General features: G+C 32.1%; 2 pseudogenes; both read left to right on the top strand.

Moving 5' to 3' along the window:
- The first annotated feature begins 116 nt into the window (after nt 1-116).
- Nucleotides 117-2,425, top strand: LOC125220565 (putative carboxylesterase 2 pseudogene; annotated as a pseudogene).
- A 6,484-nt stretch (nt 2,426-8,909) lies between these two features.
- On the top strand, nt 8,910-10,024 carry LOC125220564 (putative carboxylesterase 2 pseudogene; annotated as a pseudogene).
- Nucleotides 10,025-16,689: the final 6,665 nt, after the last annotated feature.

Raw genomic sequence — 16,689 nt, 5'->3', positions numbered from 1 at the left:
AGAGGTATCTTCAGTTGGTGGAGCTTGAGCTTGATTTCGACCGCCGCGACCATTCATTTTGATCGATTGGTCGGTGGAAAAGAGAGATCGACGAGAGAATAGAGATCAGAGTGAGAATGCGGAAGGTTTATTCACTGATACCATGATAAACTGGTAAAGATGGCATGATTCTACCGAAGTATGAAGAAGAGTAGAATTGTAGAGAAACTTGATTTCGTATTATTGAATGAATCTCAATACAAGCACGAGCCCCTTATATACTAGGATGCTCGGTGTAGATACCACAAGAGCAGAATATAAAAGCTCTAATCTAAACTAACAACAGAAAATAACCTCTAACTACTTGACAGCTGTAAACTCTTGACAGCTCAATGACAGCTGTGAACTCTTCTTCAAGCCTTCACCTCAGTTTTCTTTCTCGAAGCTTCCATATAGTCTAATAGTATATAAAATGGGTCACTCACCCCTTAAAAGGCCTCATAAGGAGAAGGGTTATCCACACTTATATGGATTAGATTGGATCATCACCAAGTCGATGTGGGACAGAATTGAGAGAATTTAACCGCTTAGAATCCACTCACCTCCGTCCAATCCAAAGACGTCCAAATCACGCCGGAGATCAATTTCTCCGCCCGAATCTACCTCCCGCCAAACGCCGACCGCACCAAAAAAGCTCCCGCTCCTCGTCTACTACCACGGCGGCGGCTTCATCATCGAATCCGCCTTCTCCCCGCTCTATCACAAGCACCTCAATCACTTAATTGCTCAAGCAAACGTCGTCGCTGTCTAGGTTAATTACCGATTAGCCCCCGAGTTCCAGCTCCCGATCGCGTTTGAGGATTCATGGCGCGCCCTCAAATGGAGCGCCGAGGGAAAGGACAAGTGGATCAACGAATTCGCCGATCTGAACCGTGTCTATTTAGGCGGAGACAGCGCCGGCGCCAATATCGCCCACAACATGGCAATGCGGGTCGGGTCGGAGAATCCGGAGGGTCTTAACTTGGAAGGGATGTTCCTGAATTGCCCCGCTTTGGGGGCGTGGATCCGATTGGGAGCGAAACGACGGAGGAATCCAAGCGTTCTAGGGAGTTTTCTGAGAGAAAGTGTGGGGATTTGTTTGCCCGAGCTTGAGGGATAGGGACGAGGGATGGTGAATCTGGGTAAAGATCCAAAGTTATCGGGTTTGGGGTGCCGGAAAGTTCTGGTTTATGTTGCTGAGAAGGATTTTTTTGAGGATAGAGGGTTGTATTCAATGTTTTAAAAACTGGATCGGTGGATGAACCGACATAACTATTGGTTCACGGTTTAACTGGTCCAATCGGTCGAACCACTGGTCGAGCCGGAATACTGTAGCAACACAAATAATATATATTTAATGACATATATATTAAAAAGTAATTAAAATCATGTCAATAATAAATAAAAATAACATTATAATGCAAAAATCTGAGGTATTCATAGCATGGAGTGTCAATAATCCTACAATACATGAAGAAAATTCACTCCTATACAATAATATTAAGTGATTGATAAAATAAAATTGTAAAAAATTATTACTCCCTCCGTCCCATATAATTTTACACAGTTTAACTTGGCACTGATTTTAAGAAATGTAATAGAAAGTGAGTTGAAAAAGTTATGGAATGTGGGTCCTACTTTTAAAGTATTGGTTTTATAATAAAATGTGAGTATGAATGAGTTAGTGGAATATGAGGTCCACTACCAAAAATGGTAAAAGTAAAATGGGTAAAATTATGTGGGACAGACTAAAATGGAATACTGGATAAAATTATATGGGACGGAGGGAGTAATATGTAGTGAATAATTAATATAATTAAATCTATTAGTATACATTAAGTATTGAAAATATTAAATTGTTTATAACAATTATATTATTAAACACGAATAAATTGTGTTTATAATAAAAATTTAAGTACCTAAAACTTTACTAAAGAAAATATAAAACACACATCCTAACTAAATGAGAGCAAAATTAGCATGTGTATAGGAGAATATTATGCGTTCCACATCGAAGATTAAGGACTGATTCATATCTTGGAAGTTACTATAAAAGGAGTACCTCAATCAAAACTAAAATCATGCTACCGGTTTGACCGGCTATTGGTTTCCAGTCAAACTGGGTGGTTTGAACAGTTCAAAATGGTCCGACGTGCCAGTGGTTTTAATGGTGTAACCGGACCGGACACGGTACCGGTTCACGGCCCAATTAGCCGAACCGCCTGGTCCGGTCCGGTTTTTAAAACACTGGTTGTATTACAAGGAGGTATCGAGCAATTGTGGGTGGATGGGTGAAATCGAGTATATTGAGGTTGCACGGGAAGATCATGTGTTCAGCGTGCTTGGTCCAGATAATCAGGCTGATATCGATGTTTCATGTTCATGTTCAACATTTAAACTGAAATAATCCAGGATCGTTGTGGTGATGGTTTATGCATGAATTGATTGTTTTAGAATATTATTATTCCCTTTTTAGCAATGTTTTAGAAATCGGACCGGACCAGCCGGTTCGACCGGTCGGACCGCGAACCGGCAGCTGGTCTGGTCCGGTTCAGCCCCAAAATAAAAAATTTAGAAAGTCTATTTTTACAGAACAGACCAAAATTATAAACAAATTCCACTTCAAAAACTATAATGTCACTACAAAATCTAATAAATTTAAACAGTAAAAACTTAAAATCAACAAAAAACTACCCCTCCGTCCCACAAGTGTGGCGACACGATATTTTAGGAAGTTTTGTTTTGTGTGTTAAGTGAAAAGAGAAGATATAACATTTATATAATTGTGAGAGTGAATTTTTTCTAAAATTGAAAATTTGACATCTCTAGTGGGACAAACTAAAAAGGAAAATAAGTCATTTTTTATTGAATAGATGGAGTACAACAAGCTTTCTCTTCGGAAATTCTACGCTAAATGGAGGCAACAACAATGATTTCTAGAAATGAGGTACACTAATTTATGAAATGCCTTAGGCTCCGTTTAGTATAAGGAATTGGAATTGAATTGAAATTGGAATTCTATAGAATTGAATTGGAAGAAATTGAATTCTATTCCGATTCCTAATCCTTTGTTTGGTAAAGTGAAGTAATTGACATAAAATTGAATTTGAATAATTTGTGCACAGACACTATACACATAAAGTACACACCAAGTACACACTCTCACACACTTCACACAAAATACACACACACTTCACACAAAATACACACATACTACACACACTTCACACACACCGCACACATTTCACACACTACACAAATTTCACACATTACACAAATTACACATAAGACACAAATTTCACCCACTACACAGATTTAACACATTTCCCACACTACACACACTACACAAATTTCACACATTTCCGGCACTACACACATCTCACACACTACATAAATTTCACACATTTCACACATTACACAAATTACACATAAGACACAAATTTCACACACTACACAAATTTAACACATTTCCCACACTACACACACTACACAAATTTCACACATTTCCGGCACTACACACATCACACACACTACACACACTACACAAGTTTCATACACTTTCACACTTCACACACATTTTATACATTTCAAGCATCCGATTTTTAGATTTTTTTTTAGTTTTAGATTTTCTTTTTTGATCTGAATCAAAAGCTGAAATTTTCCAACAGTTTAAACTGAACTAAATTTGAAATTTTCCAAAAGTTTAAACTGAACCAAATTTGAAATTTGCCAAGATTGCAATGTTCGGCACATTTGCGAAGTCCGCTAAAGTACTATTATACAAATTTATCAAATCCCTAATCTTTTACAATTAGAGAAAAGTTCACGCATTCTGTTCCATGGTCGTGCTCGTACTCCAAGAGAGTCCGGTACATCATCAAAGATAATTGTGGATGTTATTTGTTTTCCTACACTAAAACCACAAGCTTGGACGGGGTTTTCCTGCACCAAATCAAACAAATAAGTAAATAAGTACACAACTAATTATATTAATAAAATAAGTAAAATTATTTGCAAATCTGGAGGATATCACTTTAATAGCAGCATTTAATGTAGTTGTAGGGGATCCCAACTCTATGCTATAGAACAACCATAAGATCTTCTGACAGGATGTCAACATCCACTTGCCAATCCCAACACACGGTCCAAAACTTCTCTCAACAATCCAAAAACTTCTCATACATATATCACTATCAAACAATCCAAAACTTCTCTTAACAACCACATGAAGAGGGGGAGTTGCTATGAGTCCCCAAACCAACCACACTTTTTCCATATCAAAAAAGGTAAACTTCAAGACCCCCTTCTCTTTATGCACAAAGATCGCGCATACATCTTAAACATAAAAAGAGTAGAGATGATCCATCACAGAAACTTCATCCTAACAAGACAATACCCAAGTTCACCAATTCACTAAATAAATGAATAAAAGAAAACTAAGATCCTACCACTTAAGTAAGTAGAGAAAATTTGTAAACTTAGCTATTGAGTACGGATCTGCCGGATTCCGGCGACGGCGATGTCCCGGTGCTGAATGGCGGCGGTGACGGAAGTGAGAGGAGGAAGGAGCTGCCCTTATTGTTGGGTAGGGTTTGAGTATTTTATGTGTGGACCTCTTTTAATTGTTTTGGGGCTTTTGAATTATAACACTTGTTGGGCCAATAAAGTGAGAATTAATCCCAGCCCACTCCTTTCAATAATATAGGAAGTAGTGAATTAATTCAAGCAAGCCCAAACTCCAAAATTTAATTATGGGGAAATCTTGGCCTACTTTCGAAATTAATTCTTTTTGAAAGAAATGTTAACATTTAATATTTTAGCCTAAGAACTTAATTGAGGTTCGATAAATTTTACTATATGATAATTACATGGTTCCTTCTTCTACCAATGCGATTAAGCTTAAAATAAAAAATAATTTGATTTAAACTTCGGTTTGGTGTGTTGAATTAATCATGAAAACTAATAGAAGAAGGATCATCACAAAGTATAAGAGTTTTAGAAATTTCTTAAAGATAAGTAAAATAAAAAAAAGGGAGATTAATTATGAATTCTAATTAGATTAGTCCTTGAGTCAAATTATTATATTATATTGTGATGTTTTTAAAAAGGTTATCTCCGCAAGTTAAGGTCGAAGCGAAAAATTCAAGTTAAAGAAATTAAACGAACGAGTTGAACTTTTCTATCCTACATACTAATGTGGATAAAAATGCAAATTATTTTTGAAGTGATACTTTATGAAAACTCGAACTTGTGTTCGTGGTTAATGATGTTGTCTTGCCAAAATGTTTTTGTGTATGATGCCTATGTGTTATCTAAGGCCAAGTGACTTATGAATGATGATATGTCGGGTCCAAGTGAGGGAGGTGTCCCTACTCGGACTAGTGTACACAAAAGACCTCTGACCGTGAAAGGCAGAGAAGGTGACTGTGGAAGGTGACCGTGGAAGGTGGCCATCTTCCCGGCACATGAATGATAAGGCGAACCTCTGACATGATGGGCAGAGAAGGTGACCGTAGGAGAACACCATATCTGTGGCACAAGATGTTCAGATATGGTTAAGTACAGAAAGAACTTAGACTGCGTAGTCGAACAAAGATTTTTAGTAAGCTCAGACATTTTGAATAAAGTAAAGGCCAAAATTGGTCCTGAACATATGGTCATTTTACGTTTTTAGTCCTAAACATTATCTTTTGGATTTTTTGGTCCTGCACATATGGAAATTTGACCATTTTGGTCCTCCGTCAACATTTCCGTTAGAAACTAACGGTCAACAGGTTTAAACCCGATTTTGACCAAAATTACCATTTTAATTCTGATTTTCTCCTCAATTAATTCACTAATTATTATTATAAGTTTTCATTTAAAATTATAAAATTTGAATTAAGTATTATCTCCTTCCCCGATTTCTCGCTGACGACTTCTCCAGCCGGCGCCCAGAGTCGGCGGCGTCCGGCATCTCTCACCTCACTCCAGAATCGGCGCTCACTTCTCTACATCGAGCTCTCTCTCTCTCTGTCTCTCTGCGAGCTCTCCCTCACCGTAGAAGTCACAGAGGAGTTCTCGGCTCTCCCTCGCGGCGCCGATGACATTCGGCGTTAGATAGAGGGCAACCCTGTCCCTTTCGACCACTGCAGAGTTCGCAACAGCAACGGCTAAGCCACGAGGGCGGCGACGGCACCCGCGCGAATTAACAGCGGCGGCACGACGGAGAGCCGAGAACTCCTCCGTGACTTCTACGGTGAGGGAGAGCTCGCAGAGAGAGAGAGAGAGAGAGAGAGAGAGAGAGAGAGGAGAGAGAGAGAGAGAGAGAGAGAGAGAGAGAGAGAGAGAGAGAGAGAGAGAGAGAGAGAGAGAGAGCTCGACGGAGAGAAGTGAGCGTCGATTCTGGAGTGAGGTGAGAGATGCCGGACGCCGCCAACTCTGGGCGCCGGCTGGAGAAGTCGTCGGCGAGAAATCAGGGAAGGAGATAATATTAATTCAAATTTTTTAATTTTAAAAGAATATTTATAATAATAGTTAGTGAATTAATTAAGGAGAAAATCAGAATTAAGATGTTAATTTTGGTCAAAATCGGGTTTAAACTCGTTGACCGTTAGTTTCTAACGGAAATGTTGATGGAGGACCAAAATGATCAATTTTCTATATGTGCAGGAACAAAAAATCCAGAAGATAATATTTAGGACCAAAAACGTAAAATGACTATATGTTCAGAACCAATATTGGCCTTTACTCTTTTTAATAAAACCCTAAGGCCATGTTTGGTTGTCAGGATTATGTCTGGGAAAGTAATCCGATTCCTTAAATTTTAAATTCCTGCGTTTATTTCAGTTTTTAATCAAACTGGGAAAGTAATAGAATCCGGGAACAAGGAAATTTAGTACAACTTTCCAAGATTCTGAATCCTAACTTTTCTTAGTTATTCTTTTTCCCAGTTTTAGGATTCTTACATATTTAAGCAATATAGTATATTATTATTATTATTATTATTATTATTATTATTATTAATTACTATATTTTAAAAATAATTTAAAATTATAAATTATACTTAATTTCACTATAATAAATAACTATAATTAAAATTATCATAATTATAACTATATTTTATAATAATTCATAATATTAATTAATAATTTATTAATAATTAAAATATAATTATATAATGTATATTTTATAATGAATAATAATTATTATATTTTATAAATTAATAATTAATCAATAAAGTCATAGTGCAATTTTAATTATAAAATTTATTCAATTATAATATCTGTAAATGTTATAATTATAATATAATAATTATTATATTTATTATTATAATAAATGAATATAATACTCTATATAACTATGATTATAATTATAATTATTTTATTATATATTATGATGGATAATCCATATTTAAACTATCCATCGTAATGATAAATATAATAAAATAGTTATTATTATTTATAATTAATAATTTATTAAAAAAATTACAATATTATTCTTTTTTATAAATAAAATAATAGTAAGTATATTTTTAGTTTGGTGTTTAAATTAAGTATAAATTTAAAATCTTGATATTCTCCAAAGACAGGAAAGTAATGTTACTAGGAATCATATTTCCAGGAATCATTTTCCTTGCCAACTTTAATTTTCCGTCAACCAAACATGGCCTAAGTGTTACTGTGACGATGATTTGACAATATTTCCAAATGCCAATTAGTTAAGCATTCTCAAAATGCGTATCACCCATTTTTAGAAGTAAAAAATATAGCCCATATATGAAATTCAGTGGATATATCCATCCATTTTGAAAATTTCGCCATACCTTCACATAATATAAGCATCCATCTTGATTCATGACACGATTAAATAAGGCTAAATCCGAGTAAAATTAATTAGTTTTACTAATGGAAAATACACAATTACATAAGACTTTTTTCCAACTTATTAGCCGGAGCCAATAAAGACGTACCCCACTTGATACTCAAGCTTGTATGAAAGCTTTCTGATGAGTAATTAAATGACAATTACAGTTAGCAACTGACCATATCAATAATTGCTGATAAAAGAGATAATTTACTCTATAAATATATAGATGATCATATTAGTACACAAAATTTTTTTGTATATACATAATATATTTGTTCTAATAGAAAATACACAAAATATTATTTAATTACTTAAAATTTATTAATGTAGGATATTGGTGTTTGTTAATTAGGAACTTAAAAGACCTAATTTTTTCTTTGCAAAAGTCAATCATTCCTTTTTTACTATATTTATCTTTCTCAACTTAACTTGGTTAACATCATTTTCTTAAATCTTTGGTAGAAAATAGACAAATTGATTAACCTCAATATAAGTACTCCATGCGACCATAAATAAATGGTCCAATTTAAATTGACACAAACATTAAAAAGAATAAAAAAAATGGATAAAATTAGCAGAATACTATAGTGATGTTCGGTTTCCAAGATAAAATAATACAAGATGCAATCTAGAATTGAGTTGTGAGATTATTTTAGTCATAGGGGATTGAGTTGTGGGGTTGAATCTCATGAACCAAACACACTATAAACTTAATCTCGGATACAATCTTGCAAACCGAACACACCCTGAGCCATAATTTTATATACTGCTAGACATAATATGAGTGGAATGCATTAATGAAATGTGATGTTCATTTACCACAACTAAGATATGAAACGGAGGGAGTAATTGAAAAATTACATGTCATTATTAATTTTCTATAAAACCATATTCATAATAATTCAAAGTTTCAAACTCGAAGTCTCGAAAGGTTTCTGTTAAGCAGACGACAAATGCAGTTAGAAAGAGTGATTCCATTACTAAATGTGGACAAGGGTGAATGAAAAGCTTTTTCATTAGCTGACAAATGCAGTTTCGATGAATAATTCCATCAATTGCGTATATAAGAATGATAATCCCAGTGAGAAATTAAGAAAAACACTAATCATCAATGGACAAAATTCTCCAAGAACTCTTCCCTTCCGTCGCAGCCAGCAAAGATGTCGTTCCCCCATCTCTAGATCCAGCCACCGGCGTCCAATCCAAAGACGTTGAAATCGCCTCGGAGATCAACCTCTCCGCCCGGATTTACCTACCTCCCAACGCCGATCCTACCAAAAAGCTCCCGCTCCTCGTCTACTACCACGGCGGCGGCTTCATCGTCGAATCCGCCTTCTCCCCGCTCTATCACAAGCACGTAAATCACGTAGTCGCCCAAGCCAACGTCGTCGCTGTCTCAGTTAATTACCGATTAGCCCCTGAATTCCCGCTCCCGATCGCGTTCGAGGATTCATGGCGCGCTCTCAAGTGGATCGCCGAGGGCGAGGAGGAATGGATCAACGAATTTGCGGATCTGAAGCGTGTGTATTTAGGCGGGGACAGCGCGGGCGGGAATATAGCGCACAATATCGCCATGCGGGTCGGGTCGGAGAATCCGGAGGGTTTTAAGTTGGAAGGGATTTTCCTGAATTGCCCCGCCTTTGGGGGAGTGGATCCGATTGGGCGCGAAACGGCGGAGGAGTTCAAGAAGTGGTTAGATTTTTCTGAGAAGCTGTGGGGATTTGTGTGCCCGAGCTTGAGGGATCGCGACGAAGGATGGGTGAACCCGGGTAAGGATCCGAAGATATCGGGTTTGGGTTGCGGGAGAGTGCTGGTTTACGCTGCGGAGAAGGATTTTCTGAAGGATAGAGGGTGGTATTACAAGGAGGTGCTGAGTAATTGTGGATGGAAGGGAGAAATCGAGTGTGTTGAGGTTGCCGGTGAAGATCATGTTTTCAGTGTGTTTGGTCCAGATACTCAGGCTGGTATCGATATGATTAAAAAAGTGGCTTCCTTTATTAATCAGTAAATGTGCATTGTTTCCTATGTTATGTTGATGTCTTGAACATAAAACTGAAATAATCAAGGCTGTTTGGTTATATTAATTTGTTCAGATGTAGAACAAGGATCGTTGTCGTGGTGGTTGATGAAATGAATTAATTGATCAATATTAAATTAATTGGTATGAGTATAATATGCTCTTCTTTTATAGGTTTTGTTTGATCGCACTTGTTCAATATTTGCATGGCATGCGTTGTATCACACAGCCCTCATGTCCAGCTCTGGTTGCAGGATATCAACAATTAAATATCTTAACACTAAAAGTTGTAATATATACTCTACATAAGATATCAACAATTAAATTATCTTAACAACAAAAGTTGTAATGTATACATAGGTTAGCCTAGTAGTAAGTAATAGTAATAAATTACTCGTCAATTTTCTTAGCATTTTTGTATAAAAGTTCATCAAAATTGAGGTAATTTGGCCTGACCAAAATTAACCAAAAAATGTTTGCACAATTAAGGTGGGTAGGTACAGTATACCTTATCGAAACCATTATACCGTATACCTTACCGAAAATTCGATATGAAAAAAAAATCATACCTTTACCTTACCAAAATTTTCGGTATACCGAACTTCGGTATACCTTATTTTCGGTATGACAAATTTCAATACCGATACCATACCTTATTTTCAGTATGTTATACATAAATTCGGTATACTGTACTTTTGCGGTATACCAGATTTTTATGATAAATCGGACTACGGTACGACATACCAAAATCTCATTATTTTGTAAATAATTCTAAATACTAAAACAATGAAAATAATATTTTAAAATACTTACAAAACATGGAATTTAATCAAACTCAAACATATTCAAATAATGTTTAATAAAAACTGCAACAATTAAACTCCACGCAATCACGCAACGTTCAACGATATTTGTTTAAAACTAATTTAACTAAAATATTAGTATATTTGTTTGAAACTAATTGATTTAATGATATCAAGTTTTCCTAATTGAGTTTATTTGATTTTATATTTAATTACATGATTAGCCGACAACTATAATGAGGCAAGATTTGATTTCTACATGTAAATATTTATTTGTTTGGTAAAAGTATGAATTTACTTGATATAATTTGGCATATATGGATATCGGTACCGAAAATACGGTATATTATCTATTTTTTTCTTGAATATTTTAATTTGAATCTAAATATATGAACTTTGAGATTTTCTGATTATTTCACCAATAAATAATTTCGATCAAGCTAACCCTGACGTGGATTGCATAGAAATATGACATATTATTTGTAATCTACGACAAAAATGAGGTGAGACAATATTTTATATATAACACGCGATGTTGTATCCTTAAAACCATAAATGACACAATCTTTTCCCAATGGTAAAGCCTTTTTCATCTTTCTGAAGTGTTGTAGACGAAAACTCTTTTTGTGTAAATTGTAGATGTCACTTTTTTATGTGAAATGTGTACGTAGACGTTAGTTGTTTTATTAATTGCTATACACGAGTATAGTTTGCTCTTCTCTAAATTGCAACGGTTTAGCTATGTGTAGATAATAAGTCTGTTAGATTTACATCAGTAATACACAAAATGTCAATAATATTTTTTTCGAATGAAAACACGCATGATATTTTTACAACCTATCATGAAATCTTTGTACAAGCAAATGACAAATCAAGTTTTTTTTTTTTTTTTTTTTTTTTTTTTTGACAAATCAAGTTAAGATAGTATACGATGCAAGAAAAACTTTATGAGTTAGTGACTAGAATACAAATTCAGTTAGGAAGATTGATCCAATGAGTCATTGCCACAAGAGTGATATTTCACTGAGTGAGAAAAATGATGACATGATTCATTAAGGCTAAACATGAACATAGCTCTAGTCGTGCCATAGATGAGTTATTGCCGATAAGAGTATAATTAACTTTAAAAATAGTATATGCAGTTGGTCATATAAGTACACAAAAATGTATATACATTAATGTATTTTTACTTATGGAAAATACATAAGATATTATTTAATTCCAGTAATGAGTCATCTCAAGTGAGACAAACTAAATAGGAAAACGCGCCATCTTCAGTTGGATGGAGGGAATATCATATATCAATATATAAAGGGAGAGTTTTTTGGATTGCCATGTGGCTAATTTTGGTAGGAAAAACTATCCATTGGGCAAACAAAAAGGCAAATATTATTAGATAAAAATTGGTCTAATGAAAGGCAAAAAAAATGGCTTCTCCAAGAAGTTTAAGACATTTATATAGACCCACGTTTAACTGAATCAGTATTTTTGTGGACTGATTTTCTAATTTTTATTGCAGCATCACAGGGTGCTCAGAATCCGGCGACAGCTCTGATGATAGGGTGGCAGGCTGAGGGAGACGGAGCGGTGGTGGCAACTATATTTAAGTAATTACTGTACTATTTTTTTGGATTTTTTAATAGTATAGAATTGTAAAATAATTTTTTATAATTAGGTAACTATATTTATATATTAATTTTCCTTCTATTTATGTTAAAGTTGGAATTGTCCTAGAGAGTTTAATTTGTCTTCTATTTTGGTTAAAATTAAATTTTATTTATTTATTGCAATTCTTCTTATTCGAATTAATTTACAAGCTAAACGACAACTTAAATATTTAATCTCTTCAATTTTCATTCTATATTTACTCGATTAAAAAAATTTAATATATTTTGATTAGTCTTCAATTTAATATTTTAATTAGTCTCCAATTAATTAAATAATATTACTAAATTTATAGAATAAAATATGGAATTTGATAAAATTATAAATATTTAAAATGAATCTAAATTTATAAAGTTCGTATGAATTCTTAAGAACAGAGTACTAAACTAAGAGGTGATTATTTGGTAATCCAAAATTTATATCTTGGCTTCTCAGATAAGTTTTAAACTTCTATGATATATCTAATTTATTCATATGTTTAAATTACTTTCACTTAATTGTTTATTTTGATAAAATTTAAATTGTTTAATGAGATGAATTTATTTTAAGTTTTAATGATATGAATTTATTTTAAGTTTTATTATGTTTAAAAAGAAAAAAATTAAAAATAATAATACTTATAAAATAATAAATTATACGATGTATTAAGAAGATTGATAAAAGCATGATCAAAATAATAAGAATAATACAAATATTCTTTATATGTAACTAATTTAATTTTGAGATTTTTTACAATGCACATAGACATAGGATAGTTCGGAGTGAGTAGTATTAATTATGGTGTGTAAATGTAATTTAGTACTTATTCTTTAATACGATTATTGTAAAGTTGTTTTTATTTTATTTTATTATAATATTCGTAACGATGTATGATGTTTATTATTAAAACTCCATCTGTCCATAAAGCGTATAAATATTTGGTTTGCCACGGGTTTTAATGCATAACTGGAAAGTAAGAGAGAGATGCACATTTTTTGAAGTATTGTTAATGGAGAATGAGTACCAATATTAAAGTGAAAAGAGTTTTCAAAATTAAAAAGTTCATATTTTTCAGTGACAAACTAAAAGGAAAATAGTTTCTACGTTTCAGACGGAGGAAGTAATTAGTATAACCGTTACAAATTTATAACTTTTACTTTATAATTCAAAATTCCTTCTTTAAAATGCTTACATGACTAGGCATTCCCGAGAGAAACATGCCAATTATCATACTGGAGGGGCTTCGAGCTTGATAATATTTTTATCTCATTTTAGTTGATTAATTGAGAATGTTAAGTTACTAATTTAACATTAAAAATATAATAATAAATTTACTGTATTAAATTATTTAACGGTGTATGTAACCTTTGGTGTCTTCTCTTTGTTAAGTTGGATCACATTAGTATCATTTTTTCGATGTTACGGTTTTGAGAAAAATAAAAATTCGTATCTCAATTAAATGAATTATATATAACGTTTGGCACATTCTCTTTGTTAAGTTATTTAAGAACAATATCAAGTATGAATTTTTACGGGGATTCATAATTTTATGTTAATTGTGATTATGTGAAATTTTCAATAAAAATTGCGAACTATATCCCCATTTTATATGTTACTTTCTTAAAAAGTTACGTAACTAAAGTGTTTGTATTAAATATGATTCTACTAACCACATTTAGGAATCAAAATTAATAGAGCTAAGGATCATTTTTTTTAATAAAGTGTATTATATTTTTTTAATTGTTTACAATTTGTACTCATTAGTTATTAATGAGTTGATTTTGATTTATTTTTACTAGAAAATATATTTATGACTTTGCATTATATTTCTTTTTTTATGCTTTCAAAATATTATGCTTATGAATATTATCATATATTGAATTTAATTTGGATGAAAGTGAATTTATTCGTTCAAATAATTTCTTTTGTATTTATACATTTTTCTTTATTTATATATCTTATTCTATTTAATTCACTCATGTCCTTTTTTGTTTTATTTTATTTTATGTTACTACTATACTTGATATTAAAATTGTACTATAATTCAATAGTATGCCGAATATGAAATGTTACTTTATAGTGGATTGAGAGAATTACAAATGTCCGATTGATGTCGTTTTTAATATTTTTAATAGTTAATACTCTTATTAATACTATTTTTAATTAATTCATATTCTTAAAAGAATAATTTTATATTATTTTCACTATATTCATTATTTCAATCTATTAAACTGAAAATATATCTTCATTATTTGAAAATTTTTTGTCCCGTGTATAGCACGGGTGATAACGTCTAAAACAAGTGTTAGTGTTGAAAACAAGTCAATCACAGCCGAGACAGATGGAATATATTTATAGTGATTCGAAATTCTAATCTACTAAGCTAAGGAGAATTGACTTTCCTATTAACACTCATTTCATAGGCAAATTGTCATTAAAATTGTTTGATGAGTATATGACAAATGCGGTTAGAAAGAGTATCCATGAGTAATTACAGATAAGACGATAGAAAATTTACTAAACGGAATATGAGATTTCTATATTTGCAGAGGGAGTACTAATTTGTTGACAAATTACAAGATGTTATTGAATTTTTAAAAAACAATTGTTTTCTATTCATTTGTTGCAATTCAAACCTCTAATCTAGCTGTTTCATAAAAATATCTCATTGAAACCCACGTTATAGTCAATTTGTCATTAAAGTTTTTTGATGAGTGAATGACAAATGAAGTTAGGTATTAAGGATCATCTATAACTTCTTCTACTATAGCTCCTTCAGTCCTACTACATACACACAAATATGATAAGTAATGGACCTAATAGTAGAGTCCATCGTGAGTAATAGGAGTAGTAGGAGAAGTTATATGTAATCATTAATGCAGTTAGGTAGGGTGATCCCATGAGTAACTATAAACGATCATATTAGTACACCACAAAAATGTGTATACAACGATATTTTGGATGGAATATAAACAATATATTATTTGACTACTTTAGATTTATTAATATACCCCGAGTTTCTAAACTATTCTCATTTTGCTATTTTGATACATACATAATTTAAAATCTCATTTTCTATTTTTTATTTCTGATAAATAGATCATACATTTCATTAAATTACGAAACTCGTGTTTTATTATAAAACTAATATAGAAAAGTGAGACTTACATTACATCTAACATTTTTCATTAACTATCAATTAAATTTTAAAATTAATAATAGCTTAAATCGTGAATGGAGGAATTTGTATATTAGTTGAGAAATTACAAGATTAAGATGCCATAAAATCCGTTTCTTTAATGATAAAAAAATTGCTATTGTATTTGTTATAAATCAAACCTTCAATGTTTTAGTTAAAAGAGAAATATTGTTTTACTACTACTAGTCTCCCAATAATTTTCCACTATGATTCCAGCACAAATTTTAAGAAATGTAAGAAAAGTGAGTTGAAAAAATTAGTGTTATATGAGTTCCACTTAATAAAATATGAGTAGAATGAATTAGTAGAATATATAATTTATTTACTATTATTTATTATAAAAAATGAAAATAAATAATTAATTAATAACAGATGAAAATTATAAAAATATACAATTAATATTGACAGAGAGAGTAATTAAAGGTCATTTCATTGTCAAACCGCCATGAAAGTGTTTTATAAGTAAATGACAAATGCAGTTAGAAAGAATGATTCCACGAATAAATGTAGATAAAAACCGTATGATAATTTATTCGAAAAGAAGATAATACTCCCTCCATTCTATGACAGTGAAGACATTTTTTTATGACATGAGATTTAAGAAAAAAATTATTAAATAAAAGAATAATAAAGTACGGTATGAAAAAAGGTAGAGAGACGAAAAGAAAATAAAATAGAGAGTAAAATAAGTGAGAAGAATTAAAAAAATACTCCACTACTATATAACGTACTAAAATGACTGTATGACTGTATGACTATGGAGCGGAGGGGGTATTATTATATAAAATGTATATACAATAATACTCTTAAAATAAAAAATATGCATCATATTATAATACTCTTAAAATGAAAAATATGCATCATATTATTTGATTATAAGATTTCTTTCAAAACTCAACGTAAATTACTGATGGAGTATCATATTTTAATTGAGAAATTCTAAGCTCTCATTATTTTTTTGAAAAAATAACCAATAATAATTCTATAATAGTAGTAATTCATTGTAATTGAGCTGCAAGACAAATAATTTCACCAACGTTTCAGAGTGAAGCTGTGATGAAATCTTATTGATGAGTGGATGACAAATGCAGTTAGGAAGAATGATCCCTTTGCGTGTATAAAACTTATAAGCCGAGTGAGATAAGATAATAAGTGAAAAA

The sequence above is a fragment of the Salvia hispanica genome, chromosome 1 (genome assembly GCF_029641045.1).
Source record: "Salvia hispanica isolate PSC_SH4W2 chromosome 1, Shi_PSC_v1, whole genome shotgun sequence".
Classification (NCBI taxonomy): domain Eukaryota; kingdom Viridiplantae; phylum Streptophyta; class Magnoliopsida; order Lamiales; family Lamiaceae; genus Salvia; species Salvia hispanica.
This window is presented reverse-complemented; position numbering and strand designations above follow the sequence as displayed.